General features: G+C 39.6%; 1 long non-coding RNA gene across 2 annotated transcripts; it reads right to left on the bottom strand.

Moving 5' to 3' along the window:
* Window positions 1-3,615: 3,615 nt before the first annotated feature.
* Window positions 3,616-9,879, bottom strand: LOC124062469. 2 transcript variants are annotated; one of them, XR_006843928.1, is made up of 3 exons: window positions 9,702-9,879; window positions 7,784-7,886; window positions 3,616-5,301 (listed from the first exon to the last, which is right to left on the bottom strand). It is a non-coding gene; the product is annotated as an uncharacterized LOC124062469 (long non-coding RNA). The 2 variants fall into 2 exon arrangements; XR_006843929.1 differs by having other exon boundaries at window positions 7,784-7,872.
* Window positions 9,880-19,295: the final 9,416 nt, after the last annotated feature.

Raw genomic sequence — 19,295 nt, 5'->3', positions numbered from 1 at the left:
TCTTCGGGCCCACACGCTATTGATTTGTGTCTGCCAAATACATAAATAGGCAGGTGTGTGCTGACAGTAATTCTATAAAGGGCTAATATGTTGTTGTACATGTTGTTTTTTCCCACTGCCCCACGCAGACTGGCCACAAAAAAAAATTCAATCCAGCTTTAAATACTGTACTCGTTGTTGAAAATGTTTGTTTGGATAAATATGCTGGAATGATGACAATGTGACCACCGTTATTGTATTTTAATACTAAATAGTGCTAAGTAGAAGCAGTTTACAATCCAAAAAAAATGTTTTATTGTGGAGATAATCTCCTGAAAAACGTGTGGTACAGAGAAGATATATAGAGAAGGTGTCACATCACAGCTTAGAAGGCAGGACAAGCTTTGTTCTTGTTTCTGGCTATAAGAGGCTGCAGAAAATGTTCGCTAATACAGGCAGTTTTCTTGGAGCGCGTAAGAGCAACACAAAGCTAAAAATCAGTATTATCCCCCTTTTAAGCCCTTGTCAACTAAAGACAAGAAATACTCCATCAAGCTTCAGGGAATTGTAATACTCCCACACAGACTGTGCAGTATTGAATAACAGCCTGATTTAAGTGCCCATCACTGTCCTAATTGGTTTCCTCTGGCTCCGTGTCTACTCTGCTCTCTCAATCCCTCTCTAACGTTCTGACCATCTCTCACTATGTGACTCTCCCCTCGAGGCATCGACCACATCTCTCCTGCTCTGTTCTCCTTTACGGTTCTTTCCTGCTTGGTCTTACGTTTGGCTGGCTTGCTCCCCCTCCACAGTGACTCTGATTAAAGTGGAGCGAATGTGCCACTCACGCTGATCAGTCCTCACTCATTTTTGACCACATACAAACCTTAATCAGTAATTTAAAGGACGTATTTTATTTTCACAGCTAATTTAATCACTTCAGTTGACTTACAAATTAACAGCAATGGTCAAAACACTACCACCAACATCAAAGGAAATGAAGTTCTGCCTTTTTGTTGACGCTGTGAAAATCCAGTCACACACTGTTACCAGTATGTACATAAATGCACATGCAGTACTTTCTGATTTCCTGCAACAAGATTTTGTGCTTTTGACACATTGGGGGTAGAAAAGGTGACTGTAACACCACCTTGTTTCATTTCCTGGTTGCATGGATACATATTATTAAAAGAGAAAATGTCAAGTGATTTGATCACATACGTGGCTTGTTTTTCCTCAAAAGTAATACTGTCATATTTTACATATAAATATGAAAAAAAACTATATTAAAAAAAGTATTAAAATATATATTAAAAAAACTATACAAACTATAGTGTGTATGACAATGTACAGCAGTAGGCACATGCCAGCAAATATCATGCAGGGCCATCAGAGCCTCACGTGTGGTTCAAGAGGACAACATCCGAAGTACAATGGACAGTAGACACCAATATACCACCACTATGTGTACTGAGGCAGCATGGCATACAGAGTGGAAAAGGGAAATAAAGCTTATTCAAGTGTAAAAACCTTCAAATAAACCTTCCGTGTGTCCCAAAAGTCAATCTGCCCTTCACTGCCAGTAGAGCAGCTGTAGGCTTTGCGGACGTAACAGGTTAAGTCAAAGGAACCTCGGGTACATTGTAAATGTTAATTTCTCCACTCTCATTCTTTGTATCAGCTGTAGTTTGTCAGCCTAAGGGCTTCACCCATGGCATTGTTTTTCTTCACTTATGTGCCTTTGCAAGCCAATGCACAGAGACTGTGTTCTCGTCATGATGGTTCCTGAACATGTGTCTAAATGTGATTGCTCCAGATTTAATGTCTGGAAATATATAAATTAAACACTAATATTGCTTATAGTTCCAACTAATGTCCCTTTCCATGATTAAGCATCTCATTTCCGAGAGTAAAATGTCAAAAAATAGAAGATAATACCCATCAAAATTTCCCAGAGTCCAATCTTCAAATCAATTCATATCTCTACCTGTTAAATCCAGTTTAAAATTAAGTGCTGCCCCAGCTAATAACTGTGTCCCAGATAAGGAAACATGAAGAATCTGAGGTCCACATTCTTACAGAGACTTCCATTTCTTCCTGTGGGTATCAGGTGATTGACAGGAAGTAGAGCATAACATATTGTGTGCACTGATGTAAAAGCACAATAGAACAACACACAAACAGCAACAAATCCAAATTTAGGTTTAGTGTTTGCTGGGATGGATTATTTTCTCTGGTGGAAGTTGTTTTTTGTTCTGTTCATACTGTACCAGAATTAAGCAAATGGAGAAAAACAAGCTCTGAAACATCTAGATGAATTTATGCAGAAAACAGGGAGAATAAGGACAGAATTTCACAAATCCAATATCATAGTAATGGCACAAGAATATCATTAGAATGTAATGAAGGGAAATATAATAAGAATTGATACTTTGCATATTAATGGATATTCAGAATGCAATTTAAACTTGGACTGCAATTATTTCATCAAATTTGATGATGATTTGGCAACAAACAAACTCCCTGCAAATACAGAAATCAACAACATAAATGCTTCCAGAGGACACCATACTTACAACAGAACAAGGATACATGGGTACTGCAGGATTACAGACTGTTGCTTAGTCTTATAATGTACACAATGAAATTAAATTGGTAAATTGTTATGATAAATTGGTTAGGACCCTCCAGATCACTGTGAAGTGTGTCAGTAAAAAAAAAGAAAGGAAAAAAAAAGATTCCAACAATCAATACCTCTGCTGAATACTGATCATAAACAAAGACCAATAAACAACCCACCATGGAAGCCAAACTGAACAGATCTCCACACTAATGTGACACAGCAAAGATGCTAGATGAGTGGTGGGTTGTAATCTGCATCAAACAATAAATATAGACATTCAGCAAAAGATTTTAAGGATTTTATGACCTATTTCCCTGTGTAAAGACACTTCAACAGCAGCCTGCGTACAGAACGGAGAGGTTTCCAATAGTGCTGTCAGACATGAATATGACAGTATGTTCTGTAATGACCAAAAGACCCTCTCAGATGGGATTACCCTTGATCACGTTCATATCGGATGGTCAATCAAGTCACGTGCTGCTTAGCTCTGTGCGTGAGGATCTTCCACTGGCTTTAACATTGATATCTAATGATAATCTAGTGTTTGGGCTTCTTTTCAGAGTTCATTAACACTGGCATAATACCCAACATACATAAATCTGTCCATTTCTTTGATGTTCTCGATCCTATTAAATCACAGTCAGTAAAGCTCTTCAAAGAATGATTTTTATTGACATTTTGGATGTGCTCATTTTATGGTTTAATAAAAAAGTACAAAAAACATTAACCTAGCTGAAACTGGTGGATTTACAACAAACCACAATGTTAACAATGTTATTATAACTAAAAGAAATTAATAAAAAAAAAAACACACAAAAATTACACCAAAGCTGTAAGAAATTGGAATTATCCTTTAAAGTTGTATCAGATGACAGCATCTCTCTATCCTTCACCTGAATCTCCTCAGCTTTACGAAGCTTTATAACAGGTCTCACTTCATTCCTCAGGAGTTGGTAGAGACCAAAAACAGAGCTAAAAGAGAGTGAATTTTGACCTGAACTAGAAATTCTTTATCTGTATCTGTACTTGGCTGGGGCTTGGCAGGACATGAGTGGTGCTTAATCAGGATTTAGGTAGGGCTTGAAGTTGTTAATTTAACCCTGAAACTGATATGGTTTTTTTTGTTTGTTTGTTTTTTTGTTTTTGTTTTTTTGATCAAGCTGATCAAGTTGTTAAAAATTAGAGAACTATTTACAGCCCCAGCCTCAGCTCCATAACTTAAAAGATGACGATGTCAATGGTGTGTTTGGAAGTGTGGCCACAAAAATCTGCTATAGGAGGTTAACATAATTCTGACTCTATCGGTGAGAAATTCTTCAAACCTTGCAATCGCATTTGTTATTAATTCTGTGCATGGAAATGTTGCTAAGCAGCAGTTCAACATTATTATCTAGGGGGTATACCTTCACAATGCAAATTTAAAAGTCTGATAAGGAGTTTTGAAAGCCCGAACTTTCATATTTATTGCACTTTCATTAAATATTGAAAGTTGAGGTATGGTTCAGGCTGCTTTTTAAGTCAATGCACATTTACTTCCAATTGTGGAGAAGTGTTATGTTGACAGTCTCTCTGAAACTGTTTACTTTTGTTTTCTGCAGAGCTGAATATGGAGATACACCACGTTATTGTTGTTCACACAGTTGTTTTCCTGCTAGAGCCAAGCTCAGAAGAACAATGTCTCTGAGACTAAAAGACGGCAGCTCCAGTTTTTCTCTCGTTCTCTCAGTCTCTTTGAGTTGTGAAAGTAAAGTGCAATCTGTTTCAGTGATTACTGGCTGACTCACAACAAACCGCCAACACTGGAGTGCTGGTGGTGTCTTGCCTCCATTATACAGGAGACGTTTCTCCAAAATGTCTTGTGGCATCTTTTAACAAAAAAAGAAACACTTCTGAGTCTGTCTAGGTCTTGTGTTTTGTGGCAGAACTTTTTGTCTATTACAGTACATAAAGATAGCAATAAAATGCCTTTTGGCCCACTAAAAGCTAGTGAAACCTCCTGTCATGTCAGTGAAAAGGCAAACCTGTGGCTTCATTCCCATACACATAAGAAACCCTAATATGAACTGACTCACAGTGTTCCTTAGAAAATGATTTGAGCTACTACTATTGAACCAAATGCACTTCTTAAAATACCAAAACCCAGAACAATGACCAGGTTTGATGTACTCTACATGAAGAAACCAACAGATATTATAATTAATCACTGTTGCATTTCTTCAGAGAAAGTCCCAGAAACATGTGGGAAAAGTCAAAAGGATACAGTGCATTAGCAGAAAGTATCAGTAAAAAACAAGAAAACAGACTCACATTTCTGGTGTGTGTGGCCTGCTGGAAGCATTGTTCCTGCTTTGGGACCAGATATTTAACTCAGCTAAGCTGATGTGAGTGTCGAAAATTTGTCATTTACATATTCAGTTGCATGTCACAGCAGATCTGTTTCAATGTGATTCTGTTAGACTGCAGTGTCTTCGGTGTATCTGCAGAAGCTGACTTGTTTATCCTGTTTATTTGTTTGATTTCTACAATCCATACCTTAATTGACAATAATTACCCCTCCCCTTAGAAATGTACTGACTTTCACATGGAGGCCAGAAGTCAAATTCAGCCACGGAACAGCACCAGGTGAGTTGGCAAGGATTCAGTTTCTCAGTCGAGGTAACCCCAGCAGGGAAGATATGTCTTGTCACTCGGGCTTCACCCTGAAATGATGACAGGATCAGAATTAAAGTCTGTTGTACCAATACTGTGAACTCTTAATAAGGCATTCTAGTGATTAACATTACAGGAAATAGTGTGTTTACCAATGTTTACCACACTGGATAATATTACTAAGAAACATTGGTTTGCTGGGACTTTAGTGGCATCACACATTGTCATATTGGGCATATGTTTATTCCATTGTTTGTGTTCTGTGTATGAAGGCTGAGAGGGAAACATTTGATTAAGTTACCTTACTGACAGCTTGGTCATTTGGTTTACATTCTTAGCATATTCTTTGCGATTTTAGGTAAACTGTCTTTTGTGTTGGATGAGATATTTTCTTCAAGGACTCATACATTAGTATGGTAATATTAATTCTGTCAAGCAGCTAATTCAGTTTTCTAACATTATGCATCTCATAACAGAGGCCTAACAGTGTTGTTGATATGGTACGTGTGGGCAGGTTGGGTGGATACTAGGACAGGATGGTTGAAATGCATCGCAGTTATTGTGCTTACAGCTGTCGACAGATGGTCTTTGCCTTTGCTGAATTTACTTTTCCACACTTTACAAATCACCTTGGTCGGATCTTTACTGATTGTGCAATGCTGCCAGACAGCACTTGAGTTTTTATGGCTGGAGGGAGTTTTCCAAATCTGCGCTGGAAAATGGTATTGGGGTTAGGAGACATCAGATAAGTGGTCAAAAACTGACTTCTCTCACTTGTAATTACACTGCCAGTTCTTCCTTGCCAGAATGCCTTTCTTGGGGGCTTGCCCTACATCAACACATTAATTTTCTTTTATGTGATGAGATACACATTTCTCTGAAAGTTTAGAAAATGTCAGAGTTGTCAAAGGACTAGTTTAGCTTCCCTGAAAGCTTTGTATGTGGATTTTGGAATGCCATGAGGTCTTAGATGAGGGTGCAGATCTTTTGCTGTGCATAAACTCCATTATAACGACACTGCCCAACCTTTTCATAATACTACAAAATCATTTCAGAAGAATTGGAATGATTTAGCACAATGCCTGTCTGTTTTATTATCACAAAAATGATGATAACTGGTGGAAACAGTGGGCCCTGGAGATTAAAACAATTACTATTATTGTGAGAGACGGCAACAAATGAAATTGGCAGGCCTGCAGCTTTGAAAAGTGACAAAAAAAAAGAGGTTAGAAAAGCAGGGGGGTAAAAGGAAGCCAAAGACGGGCTGTTGAACCATCTCCATCAGGTTAAACTCCTGACAGTCTGATTGCAAATGAGGTCGGTGAGCTCCCAGGAGCCGACCTGTGACAAGCTGTCTCTCAGCAGACTATCACTGGCCTACGCTGCTGCCTGGTGCTCTGCTGATCATGAGGCCAGCAGATGTTGAACTTTAAGCAAGAGCTCCCCCTTTAGAGCGTGGTCAGGTCTGAATTTTGAGTCACAGAATGTAGGAGGAAGTAAGGCCAATTAGTGTTACGTCTATTCAACTCCACCGTCCAGATCTGCCCAGGGGGGGAAGTGGACTGTCTCCACTTTCTTTGCTTCCTCCTGAAATAGGGCAGACAGCTGTGGAGATCTGAATGCGTACATCTTTATGCTGACCACACTGGGTTAGACAGATTGCAGACTTAGCGTGGGGGCTGTCTGTAGTCTTTCTCTTATTGTGAGCATGTTTTTGGTGTTCAGATTCATCTGATTCTCAGAAGTCGTGTGTTTTGTGTAGATCCTCTAATATCACATTAAAGGCATAAAGCAGAAAATCTATTGCTGTCGTTACCAGTGGAATATGCTATCAAGCACTGAGCTAAATTATATACCCTGAGAGGAAAGCAGCAAACAAGCATTTTTCTTTCCTTCTTAAAAAATTTAATTTTAGCCATTTTTGTCCTATAAAACCCACTTGCATGTGCTGTTTGAGTTGGATTTTTCTCCTCGAAGAATATGCAAATGCATGCATAACTCAAAGTCCTGATGAATTTGAATTAAAGCTTATTGTTCTTGTTAGCTGTACCATATATTTTTGGCCAAATTCATAGGGCTGTTTTTCAATGTAATTATCAAACCACCGTTTCAATTCACGGTATCAGAGCAGTTCAGAGACATGAGCCGTTCCTCCAGAGATACTTGTTATGCTTAGTCTGCCAGCACTGTCTGACCTCATATGTCCTCTCATACCCTCTGCATCTTTGTGTCTTCCTGTCTCTCTCTCTCTCTCTCCCTATCCAGTTTAAAGCAGGGAATGTGTTGTGTCTCTCTAAACACCTCTTCGACTTAATGCTTCCAAAGAGAGTATATGTTCTTTTACTTTTCATATAAATTGGGATTTATTTACCTTGACTCTGAATGTCAGAATCTCATTCAAACCAACGGAATATCCTTCTGGGGGATTGGTATTTATCCACTCCTGGCATATCATAATACAAATGGACTTATCTGTCAAAGGTACCTGCTCCATAAGTGTGCTACCTATGAAAGATGTACCCTCACTCTTACCTCTTGCATGAATAATAAGTTGCCGATGCTATAGCTGCAGGTCGGCTCAGCCGCTGCTGTCACTGGTGGTGGTAATGCACTGTAGAAGGCTCATACAACAAGGCTGAGGACACAGGAGGTTTAAAGATGACAGTGATGTGTGGGTGTGCATGGTGCATGTACCTGCATGCATGTGCGGTGGAGAAAGTACAATACAGAGGCAGCATAAGAATGTCTTTCTTCAAAGTCATCTATAAATTATATTAAACTCGATTTTTGATTTATAGCCGGTAGCGGTAGCTTTATTTTGTATTGTTTTGGTTTTTTTACAGCAATAAACCTTTCTTCCAGCAGACATTTTGGCAAGTCATAGCAAGATGAGAGCAAGTGTAATAATATAACGACTGCATTCCATTTAGGTGAGCTACTTCCAGGGTCCTGGTATTGTGCAAGCTGGCTCAGTGGCAGCAAACAGAACTGAGCCATCGTTAATAAGATTTGTTTCACCTTTGCCTTTCCTGCTCTCACAAGTAAAAATGCCTGCCGTGAAAAAGATTCTTTAGCAATACAGTATTCCAGTATTTGCCCATATACTTCAACTTCACTCGTATTGACCGTAAGGGGTAATCTGTTTTGCAGCCTGGTAAAACATAGAACACACAGAAACGTAGGAGCAAGACTCAGGTACAAAAAAACATGATAGAATACATGAACACATGAAAACATTGAAGATGCTTTAGCTGTTTTTTTTTTTGTTTTGTGTTGTTTGTACACCATGACAGCATATCTTAACCCAGTGGTCCTAATACACCGTCATAGTTTATGGTGTCTTGTACTGTAAGCCTATAGATCCTGGGCATAAACACAGATTATGCATGAAGAAATAATCAAAATTCAAATGTCAAGTTATTTATAGCTGTCAAATGTGGTGGATGAAAACATAACTTCCCAATAGTAGAATTACCATATAAAGAAACACATACTCAAGAGAAGTACAAACTGTATTTAAGCACAGTGCCAGAGTAAACTTTGAGGAAACCTAGCCAGTCTTTGCCAGCATACTTAACATGACTAATCGCTGTCCTCAAAGCCCAGTGGACAGTGCCACAGTATCTGGCTTCGTCTTGTTTACTTTCCCACACTGCGTCCCGATGATGCAGCCATTTGCCAGCTGCTGCTCCACTTTGTGGATGTATGTACTCATGAGTAGTCAGCGTGCTGCTCGCCCGCTCATATTGCAAGTTAAAGCTCACGGCTGAACCCGTCACTGAGCGCACGACACTCGTTCAGGAGAGCCTTAGGCGAGTTAAAACAGGGTCTTCGCTTCACACTGTGAGGTCCTCACCACTGTTCACGCCTGGATATTTGATTGTTTTTGTTTATTTTTCCATTTTGAGCAGGTGAGGTTGGTCTGATCTGGAGACAGTGAGAAGCTGCAGCTCAGACTGAGGTTGTCAGTTTGCAAGATGTGCAGCACACTGGGTATGAGCTCATTTCAGTTATCCAATATTGATAATTGATTCAGCTCAGGTGTTAACAGGTGATTCCATTAGTTTGCAAAGCTCAGCAAAACCATCTCCCAACACTCAGAAATGTGAGGTGGCGTAGCTGGCAAAGATGTCTGTCACGTCAAGTTCAGAATCTGTGTTAAAGTAAAAATAAAGTGCTGTTGGATGGTATTCAAATCTGTCAATGTGAGATCCTCCTCAAGTCTGCTTTTACTAGAATTTGCCTCAGACCTTTTCACAATTAGTTTGTCAATCTGTTGTCTTTTTAACAATCAATAGCTAACATTTTTAAGGTCTCCATGTATGCATCATCAACATTTGTGTATATTTAAGAATTAAGTTAAGTTAAGAATTTCAAACAGAGGACCCCAAAATGTAGACACCAACATGAGGGAGAAGGTGAACAAGGAGACTTTAATAAAATAACTTACTCAGAACAGAACAGGCACAAACAAAAGCTGGCTGGGAGTCCAGGGGATAAAATCCAAACAAAGAAATAATCCCAAAACTGAGAACACAGGAAAGCACAAGAATGGCATGAAGCTTGGAAGCACAAACGAACTGACAAAACACCCAAGGAGAACCCAGGTATATAAAGACAGGAGTAACTAGACACAGGTGAACCCAATCAAGGCGGGCCAAACAATCAGAGAAGGAGGGAAAACAGACAAAGACAGGAAATAAAGAACTAAACCAGACACAAGGGGAGAAAAATTACAAAATAAAACAGGAAAGAAACTAAAGAAGCTCCAAATCCTGACATTGTGCCCTTTATTATCATTACATTAATGTCTTCCAGATCACAATATATCTACATATGTCAGAACTGTGATTTGATGGTCTGTTCTGTATGCACAAAATTGCATGCATGTTTGTCGGTCCTCAGAGAGGGGTTCCTAATCTGTGACTCTTCCTGAGGATTCTTCCATTTTCTTTCCTTCCTTAAAGGATTTTTTTAGAGGGAGGGGTTTTTCCCTACTCGAACGGAGGGTCTAAGGACAGAGGGTGTCAGTGTGATTTATGCCTTTGGGTCGTATAAATAAAATTGACCTGACAGACAATAAAAGTTATTTTTGAATTTTGAGGTTATCACACACCAGCAAGGTTACAGGTTGTTCTATCAAAACTTCAACCTTACAGAAGCTGAGGATTTGTGCTGTGTTCACCTTCCTCAGCCCACCTGTGAATTTCTATTCTTAGATAGAAATTCTTAGGCTCAAGCGCTCATGTGTGAAACGAAGGCATAAAACTATAAAATCCAACACAAAACAAAGCATTCCGCCTCTTTTGTATGTTCTTATCGCCTGCTACACGTCAAGGGACTCGCTGTTTATTTCGTTCTCAAACTGCTTTTCCACTACAACAACATTTATTTGTACAGTAATGGACCGTTGCTTCAAACCGACAAAGATGGAGCTGCAGTCACTTTCAAAGCTGTTAAGAATCCTGTGACGGCGATAACGTGACTTAAAATTTAATGTGCCAGGACACCCTACGCAACAGTCGAGATGGAGTGAGACTGGTGCAGATATAGTAGACATAAGAAACAAACATTAGTGGCATTTTTTTACTCTTGTTCACCCACTGGGGTTTAGACTCTTAATGGCTGCCCGGGTGTGTATTTGTGTAAGACTGCACACACATACTAAATATTCACACCTACAGCTATTTCATCTCCATCTCCAAACAAGATCCACTTTTGAGGGATGGTTAAATAAGTCTAGTCAATATGGCAGTACTTAAAGAAAAACTAAGCAATCAATACTACTTTGCAGTCATTAGAAAGTAAAAGTTCTCCACAGTGGCTCATAGCCTCTGAATAGGTATTGAAAAAGTAGACCTGTCTGTCAGACTGTTTGCTGTTAGACATGTCTACAGCAGAAAGCAGAAAATCCAGAAATAAATTGCAATCAAAATAAAAGAATAGCACAAAGAATACCACAAAGTAAGTCTAAAGCCTTTCTGTCTGGTCTCAGGAGAAAAATAAAGATCCACCTCTTTCCCTCTCCACCTCCTCCTAATTGTCTTTTGAGTCCTTCTTTAGAGATCTCAAATCAAGAAGAAAGGATTAACAGAGGAATTATTGACTAGCTTTACTTTGAGGCGAAACCATGGAGGCCACCCATTTGTTTCTGGCTTGGTTTTATCAAGTGCAAAAGTCCAGCAATTACTTTTCCTCTGACCTTAGGGAGATCAGCAAAGTGGGCTTTTGTAATCCTTGCTACTGCGCAATGGAAGTGGCTTCTTGTTATATTCACACCAGCTTAAATCAAAATTCACTGCTTATGTTGACGGAGGCCAGCAAGATCAATCCATTCTGAAAGCCTCTGCATGGAGAATATGTCTGTTCCCAAGAGTCTGGAAGGTTTAGCATCTGGTCGTGTCAGTAGTGCTGTTGAACTAGTTTTGGAGTCCAACTTTGTCATTACTATTCATTGACTTTATTCTTCCTCTGCTTACACCTCTTTGTATTAACTGGTTATCTTGGGCTTCAGATGCTGACTCCAGAAGGCTTCATTTGAGCCTTCACAACTGTGCCCAAGACGCAGATAATGTTTTCTCTGTATGGTTGTGGGGCTAGAAGGACAGCTTGATGATGAGGGGGCAATGGCTGTTAGAGGCACTCTGCAATAATGTAATCAATGGTGCTAATGGAATCTGACTTCCATAAAGAGCTAATGTTGGTCAGCCTCTGCCACTAATTTGCATGCAGAAGGCTGTGGCGTCAAAAACACCGCAGAGAGCCATCTGGAACTGCAGCCCAATGGCAGCCGCCTGCATATGCCATTAGCACTAAGTACTGTTACTGTACCTGTGCCAATCAACATCACATAAGGAGCTGAGTGAAGACGACTGGCAGTGTCTTGTTCCCACTCTCAGTCTTGGTTGCTCCCTCCCTGTGTCATATTCATGTTGTTTTTCTGCTACAACATACGTCAGTCTGTAATGTCCCATCTTTTGGGAAGTAAATCAGTACATAATTGGGGAAACTTTATATTGTAAAGACAGACTATTTGAGCTTTTGATTTTTCAGGATAGCACCTCATGGGTGTAAAATCCTATTCTTTTTCTGTCAAGATTAACCAGTTATTTTCATACAGCCAATCAAATAACTTCAATTTGCATACAGACCTAACTATCACCAGTATCTATCACATGTTGAGGGTGACACTTTATGGAAACAAGAACTGTGACAAAACCGCCCAAAGAGCCACAGACTTTGACTTGTATCGCACACTGTCTTTCCTGTTACTGTCTCCTCCCCATCCCACAAGCAAGACAGACTACAACAGTCAGTTTGTATGCTAGTCACCAGCAGAACAGAATTCTTTCTTATTATATATGTATCTCCAACAACTCTTTTTTTTCCTATCATGCATAATGCAAGAGTTCAGTATTATTTTTATTGATTTTCACATAATGTCACATTTTCTTTGCACAAAAATAATCGTCCACTATTCTGAAGAAATTGTTATGAATTTAGTGTTTTTATTTAAATTAGTTTTTCTTTATTTTATACTTGAAGAGTTTTGTTATGTGAAAAACATTGGAAATAACAGTGTAACATTGATTAAACAATAGAGCAGTCCAGCCCATGCTGGAGTAGCCCTCGGGCAGCCCTGGGGCGGGAGGAAATTTCTTCCAAACTTCCTTCCTGCTCCAGGTAAACTTCAGCAGGGCAGATGACTGCAGACCTTCATACTGCATGTCTTTCACAGAAAAAGAATCCTTTTGATTTCAATCTTTCTCATAGATTTTCCTCCTTCCTCGGATCAAGTCTCATTCCTTCATCTTCCCATCTTTATTGGCTTCCGGATTTGTGTCGTTCTTATTTCACTTCACACCTCTTGCTTTCTGATTGAACGCATTGGCACTCAGCTGGGAGATCGAAGTGTGCATTAAAATGCCTGTGAAGAGGAGTATGGCTAACGTGCATCTTTTCTGGGGCATTTTAGTTGCTGCAAAGCTGCTGTTGGCATCTGCGTATGTAACGTAAACGAGCATCAATATATTGATATACATGTGCACTGCTGTCACTATGTGGGTGGGAATGTTTGCTAAAACCTTTACAATCTATATCTGCCTACTTGAGGTGTTTCCCTGTTAACTGGAAATACTCAAGCTAGAAATCACGCCTTACTACATGTTGTGCTTTTGTTTGTTTTGTTTTGTTTTTCTTCCTGTTTTCAATGCAGGTTTAAACAGTAAAGAAAAGAAAAAAGTCAAAATATTTATGAAGCAGGCATTGCAGGTCTCCTGTTGAACAGCTAAGCCAATGTGTAAGTATTTCATGAATTTCATAAATCCAAATTATTGCAGTTCAAATTTGTACCTCCTTTATTATATCATTTCCATTTCGTGGAACAGATATACTTTTGATGGAAATAATATATAAAATATACCACATTGTTGTGGTATATTGCAAACACTGATATTAAATTTCAATCTTACATCTGATATGTCAGATCACTGAAGATAAAAAATGCAACATAAACTTTAAAACAGGAAAAAGAAAAAAAAAGTGATCTACAGATGAAGCAGTGCAGAGCTTTGCTGCAGTATTTTCTTTTGGCAGTGTGTGAGGCCTTATTATTGCAACAGAAGCCAGGAATCCTTAATCCACATGGGTCTCAGTGGGAAGGAAAAGCTCTTGAACAATCCCCGTTCTTGGAGCCTGTGGTGAAATCCAGCGATCAGTCAACCCTGAGCCCCTGAGCCTCCTGAGGGCTTGGGACTCAGGCCAGTGTTTTACAATGGCCTCGGTGCACTGAGGAGAAGGAGAGGAAGAGTCAGGGAGACGCAGTGAGACAAGCAGACAGACAGAGAGAAAAAAGACGGACATGTGGCGATTCAGCGAGACAGGCAGACAGACAGATAACCAAGGTCTGCTGGGAAAAACACCGTAAGTCAAACACATAAGAAATTGACTCAACATTGGTGTATTCATAGAGCTGCATTACAGGGCTGGTGGAACACAGGAGTGGGAGCTGATTTCACACAACACCTACACACACATATGCACATCTCAACATATGTCTGCCTGTATGACGCAAGTGCATTTGTATCTGGATAGAGGGCTTTGCACAGGAGACCATTTTAGTGAAGAAAACCACCTTTCAGACGTCAGGGTTCAACAGAAGCTCAGAGAAGGCCATCTTGTTCATTTCAAAACTGTAATTTAGAAACCATTCATGCAGCATTTTGCCTAATCTTGCTATGGTACTTACCATAACCTCCTCTATCACTCTGGGATGTTGTATTGTTGAAAAGTGAATGGACTGCCACATGGTTTTACACACCTCATAAAATATGAAAGGCAGCTTTTGAAAAATATGAAACCTTTCGCAGATTGATTTGCTGGCATGAAAATACAATTCACTGTTAAATGTCAGTGAAATTCTAAACTGTGATGAGATTTTTATTAATAAAAGAACAGGATTTTAAAGATGGAACCAGCTGTGCTTTGCAAATCAAGAGAAATAAGCATCAGCTAAAAAATATTGCAATCAGCACAGAATCACAGCAGTCGCTTTGCCTGTTATGTCCGGCTCACAGGCTGCGACAATGAAAGGAGGTGAATGCTGAGTTTAACAATATCAAACTGAAATTTATTGAAGTAAGTAAATAGCAATAATACCTGCGATGAGGTGTGGCTGTTTGGATCAGAGGTGTATGTAAGTGCAGTAGACATTGTGTGGTGCTTGTTGTTGTTGCTGTAATACAACAACAAAAAACCTCCCCAGAATAAATGTAGCACACTGAGCTTGGTTCAGAGTCCTGGGCCCGACACTAGTATCCAGGCAGGAGCTTAGGTAACCACAAACAGTGGCCCAGTGTTCCCAGTTCACTTGATTGGACTTCAACTCCAACCAGCCAAGAACCTGCAAAAGACAAAAGACACACACACACACACACACACACAGGACCAAAGCTCTGGGCCCAACACGCTGACTATGTGAGACAAGATCATTTTCCCTGATTCATCAGTTGTCATTTAGTGATGACAACCTCTGACCGCAGCTGACTAATGAAATTACATTCACATGCATGAATTTGTTTTACAAGCATCCAGGCTGTCTTGTTCCCAGGAACCCAGAGACTGACCTTGCATTTTTGACCATCTCAGTCTTACCAGCATGTGAATGCAGCATCACATCGGAAATGACTGTTTATTCACTGCAATGTTTGGTGACGTGGTTGCTTCATTCCTGTTGTACGAAGTCACTCAACATCACTGCAAGTGCCTGCTTTGTGAACCGGAAGCGTTTGATTTGAGAGTTTTTCCCACGGAGCAGATTCTGGTGAGTGATGCATGCATCAGGCTCTTTTATTGGAAAAGGACGATTGCTGCCCCTTGCAACAGTCTCCTCATTATAATAATTGTAATTACCCATTCAAGTGTGTGCAGGACGAGAGCCCTGATGGGTGGTCATCAAAGCTCATTTGATCCTCCACCAGAGGGCAGTGCTAAATGCTCTCTTGACCTCAAAGCTCCTCTTGACTCCCTGGTGGTGCAGTGGCTGCCGCACCTCCTACTGTACCTCAGAGCTTATTTCTATTCTGCACACTTTGCATGATAAGATCAAATAAATAAAAACAAACAAGCAAAAAAGATTGATGGTATTGTCTGTATTACAGCACTATTTAGCAGGCATTGCACAGCTTTAACTTTCAGACAATGTGGGATGAAACTTTTCTTGCCGTGACACTACATGGTATAAACCCTCGTTCCTCTTTCACAAAGCATAGATGGGAGGTGCTTTGGATCCATGCCAGCACCTCTCAAAAAAGAACACAAGAACAGAAGATGCAGAGAATCACTGAGAGAACTGAAATGGAGCTTTTTTTAATAATCGCCTTGTCGCACTGTGCTAAGCTTTGTATCTGAGTGTGTTTCTTTGTGTCTGAACAAGTCTGGTGCAAACACAAAAGGCAGTAAAACTCCCAGCAGGTTTCTTTAAATGTTAAAAAAAAAATGATGATACTGGCCTACTCAATCAAGGTTACAGAATTGAAAGTAATTAAGTCATTTAATCCTCCCGTGTGCACCATGAAGCTAATTTCTGCTCTTGACAGGAAAGTCTGGACCAGTGACAAGCTGAAGAAATTACAAGGCTGCTTCATGAGGTATTATTTGCTATAAGAATATCAGAAAAGAAAAATGGGCGGAAAAAATGAACGCACATCTCCTTCGCCTCCAGCTTCTTCCATGAACATGTAGTGTCTTATACTTTAGCACTTTGCCAGTTGTTTCTTTTGAATATTATGACTGCAAGCCAAGACATTTTTCTGTCTCTGTATTCACTGGTATGGCCAAGGCTGTGCGCTGACCTCTGTGAAGACGAGCATCTCCCCACCCACATCTTGGTATTCAAATTACACCATCACTTCACATTACATGATATATAAATATAGCCTGTAATAAAGCCCCACTGTGCTCTGTGAAGTGAGAATGACACCTTGTTTAAATACTGCATGTGTGCAAAGTGAGGAACACGTGTTTTGCAAGGATAAAAAGATAACATTGACGATATATGACTGAAATCTTTCGAAGACATGGAGTACATAGTCATGGATTCCACTAGAAAGCAAATAAAAAGATCTGAAAAGAGAAAACATCTGTTGTACATCTGGGGGTTTTTTTAGCCAGCATGAATTCTGTTTCCAGTATGAAGATTTTTATTCTTTATCCAATTCATTCCTGCTGTAGTGCTTCAATACTTCAGTATACTTAAGTTATCTTTATGCGGCAATGACCAGGAAGCATCTTGATTACATTTTTATAAGAAAAGTCAATACACACATCTGCACAATCATTCTTACAGCAAACTTTATCATTGTGCGTTAAAGAATGGTAGAGATATAGATGATCAATACTGCTCTCATGTCTGGAAGGTAAAGTAGGTAACAAAATATGGCTAACGGCACCTCAGAACCTATTTTTGTATGCATATTTGCAAAATGGTTACATAAAACCTGCAGGGCGCCATGTTATGAACTACACAGCATCAGGATCATTGTGGGTTGATTGTTGTCTTGTTGTGTGCTATTGACTTGTTCGGTTGTGCATGTGGCTGCAGCATGGGTTAAGAGCCCAAGACAAATTTCCCACGTGTGGGACAATAAAGTTTATCTCTTTTTTATCTCAAAAGCTCAATGGCTACCCTGTCTCTGAAGACACCATCAGTGGAGACTTGAGGAAATCACTACACCTGGCAGAAAGTGAGGCAGGTAGGCAGTGGCGAATTTAGGACTAATCAAACAAGACTTAATGGTTTAATTAATCAGTTTTTTGAGCTGCTAGTGGGTGTATTTTGTTACCTTTGGACTGCAAACTGTTTCTCCCTGTTTTCATTTTTTTGGTGGGGGGGGGGGGCTAAGCTATGCTAACAAACTGCTGGCTGTGCTTTTACAAGACAAGAGCACTGTGAGATGAATTAGTTTCTATACCATCAGACTCCACAGTATCTTACAAACGGTGTAGATTCAGTTTTTTCCAGTAGAACCAGGGTTTCTTGTATAGCTTGTAGTCGTGTCCTGTTTGTGCTGTCTCAGGAAAATGATGCAACACATTACTTATTGATTTCAGGTGGGAACTCAAAAGGATGCTTTCCTTTACTTCAAAAAATAAAATAATAATAATAAAAAAAAAAACCTCCCCATCTCATGTGCCTTGACTGTTTCTGGCTGCTTTGCTCTCTCACACAACTTCATATGCTACTTCATGCTGCATATTTGCTGCTTTAAAGCACCATGATGTTCAGAGCACAGCAGGGGGACTCAGCGTTACAGTAACAACGCCTGTACAACCCCAACCCTCCTCCCATTTAGCAAGTTCATTCACTGAACGGCTGACATTCCTCTCGTTACCAAGTGAAACGACGTGTGAAATTCTGTATTTAGCTTTGTGTACGTGCTGACTCTCCAACACACAATTAATTGTTATAAAGATTGTGCTGGCTTTGAAGGATGAAAATCCAGTTTTAGACGATCAGTTCTGATGCTGTGTCTCGCAGCATTAATAGTGTGTATGAAGACTGGGAAAGATTTTTTCTGCAACAGAGCGAGCATATTTAGTAGAATTTATTCAGTAGGCCTACAGAATAAATAGGGTTAATGAATAGATTGTTAGTAAGTGAGGTTAGCAGTTAGCTACAATTTTACTCCGACAGAGAAAAACAATGGAATGTGTTCTGTGTTTGCCGTCAGACGTTATTGCCATTCGATATCTTTAACTTTAAAAGCTATAAGTCTGTTTCATGAACTCTTGTGCTTAGTTATTTATCTTCCAGTTTCCATGCATCTTTGTGTTTATTAATGTGTTTCTTTTCTCCAGAAGCTTCGTTTTACACCTTAGGATCCTCATCTATCTGCTGACAATGCACCCCAGAGCACTGCATTAGGGACGGAGATTCAAAGTCACAAAGCTGTCAGGGAAAAGATAAACAAACTGGATGTGATGAGGATTTAGCCAAGGAACCCTGTGCCTTTGAAAACTGCATGCTAATAGAGATTAAGACCCTGAAATGAATTTTACAGCAAATGCCGAAATACAATTTAAGCAGCAACCACTTATTATCAAGTTACATCTTTTTAAAGGCTGGAATTATTTGATTGGCAAGCTTAATCATCTCCTCTCCTTGAGCAAACATATCTAAACCAGTGGTTATTGAACTTGGAAAAAACTGAAGGTGACACAAATATTGTCATAGGGATTAGGACCGTTAATAAATGTGGGATAAACAACATTACATGTGTATATGCGGCAAATGAGTCAACCATTTTCCAGTGGCGTCATGCATTAAGTGAGGTGAAAAAAGAAAATTAAGTTGACGCTGGTGATGGATTGTCAAAAAGGGACTGTAATAGGCTTACAGTGGGAAGAAAGTAACTCTGACAACTAGCATCTGCTAATGGTGCAGCACAAAATAAAAGTCAAATAAAAGAAAATTATATCCGTCATACCTTTTTTTTTAATTGTATGAAAATGTTGGCTGCTGGTCACCGAGAGTCCTTTAAACGTG

The sequence above is a fragment of the Scatophagus argus genome, chromosome 7 (genome assembly GCF_020382885.2).
Source record: "Scatophagus argus isolate fScaArg1 chromosome 7, fScaArg1.pri, whole genome shotgun sequence".
NCBI lineage: Eukaryota > Metazoa > Chordata > Actinopteri > Scatophagidae > Scatophagus > Scatophagus argus.
Note: the sequence above shows the minus strand (reverse complement) of the source record. Positions and strands in the feature narration are given on the sequence as shown.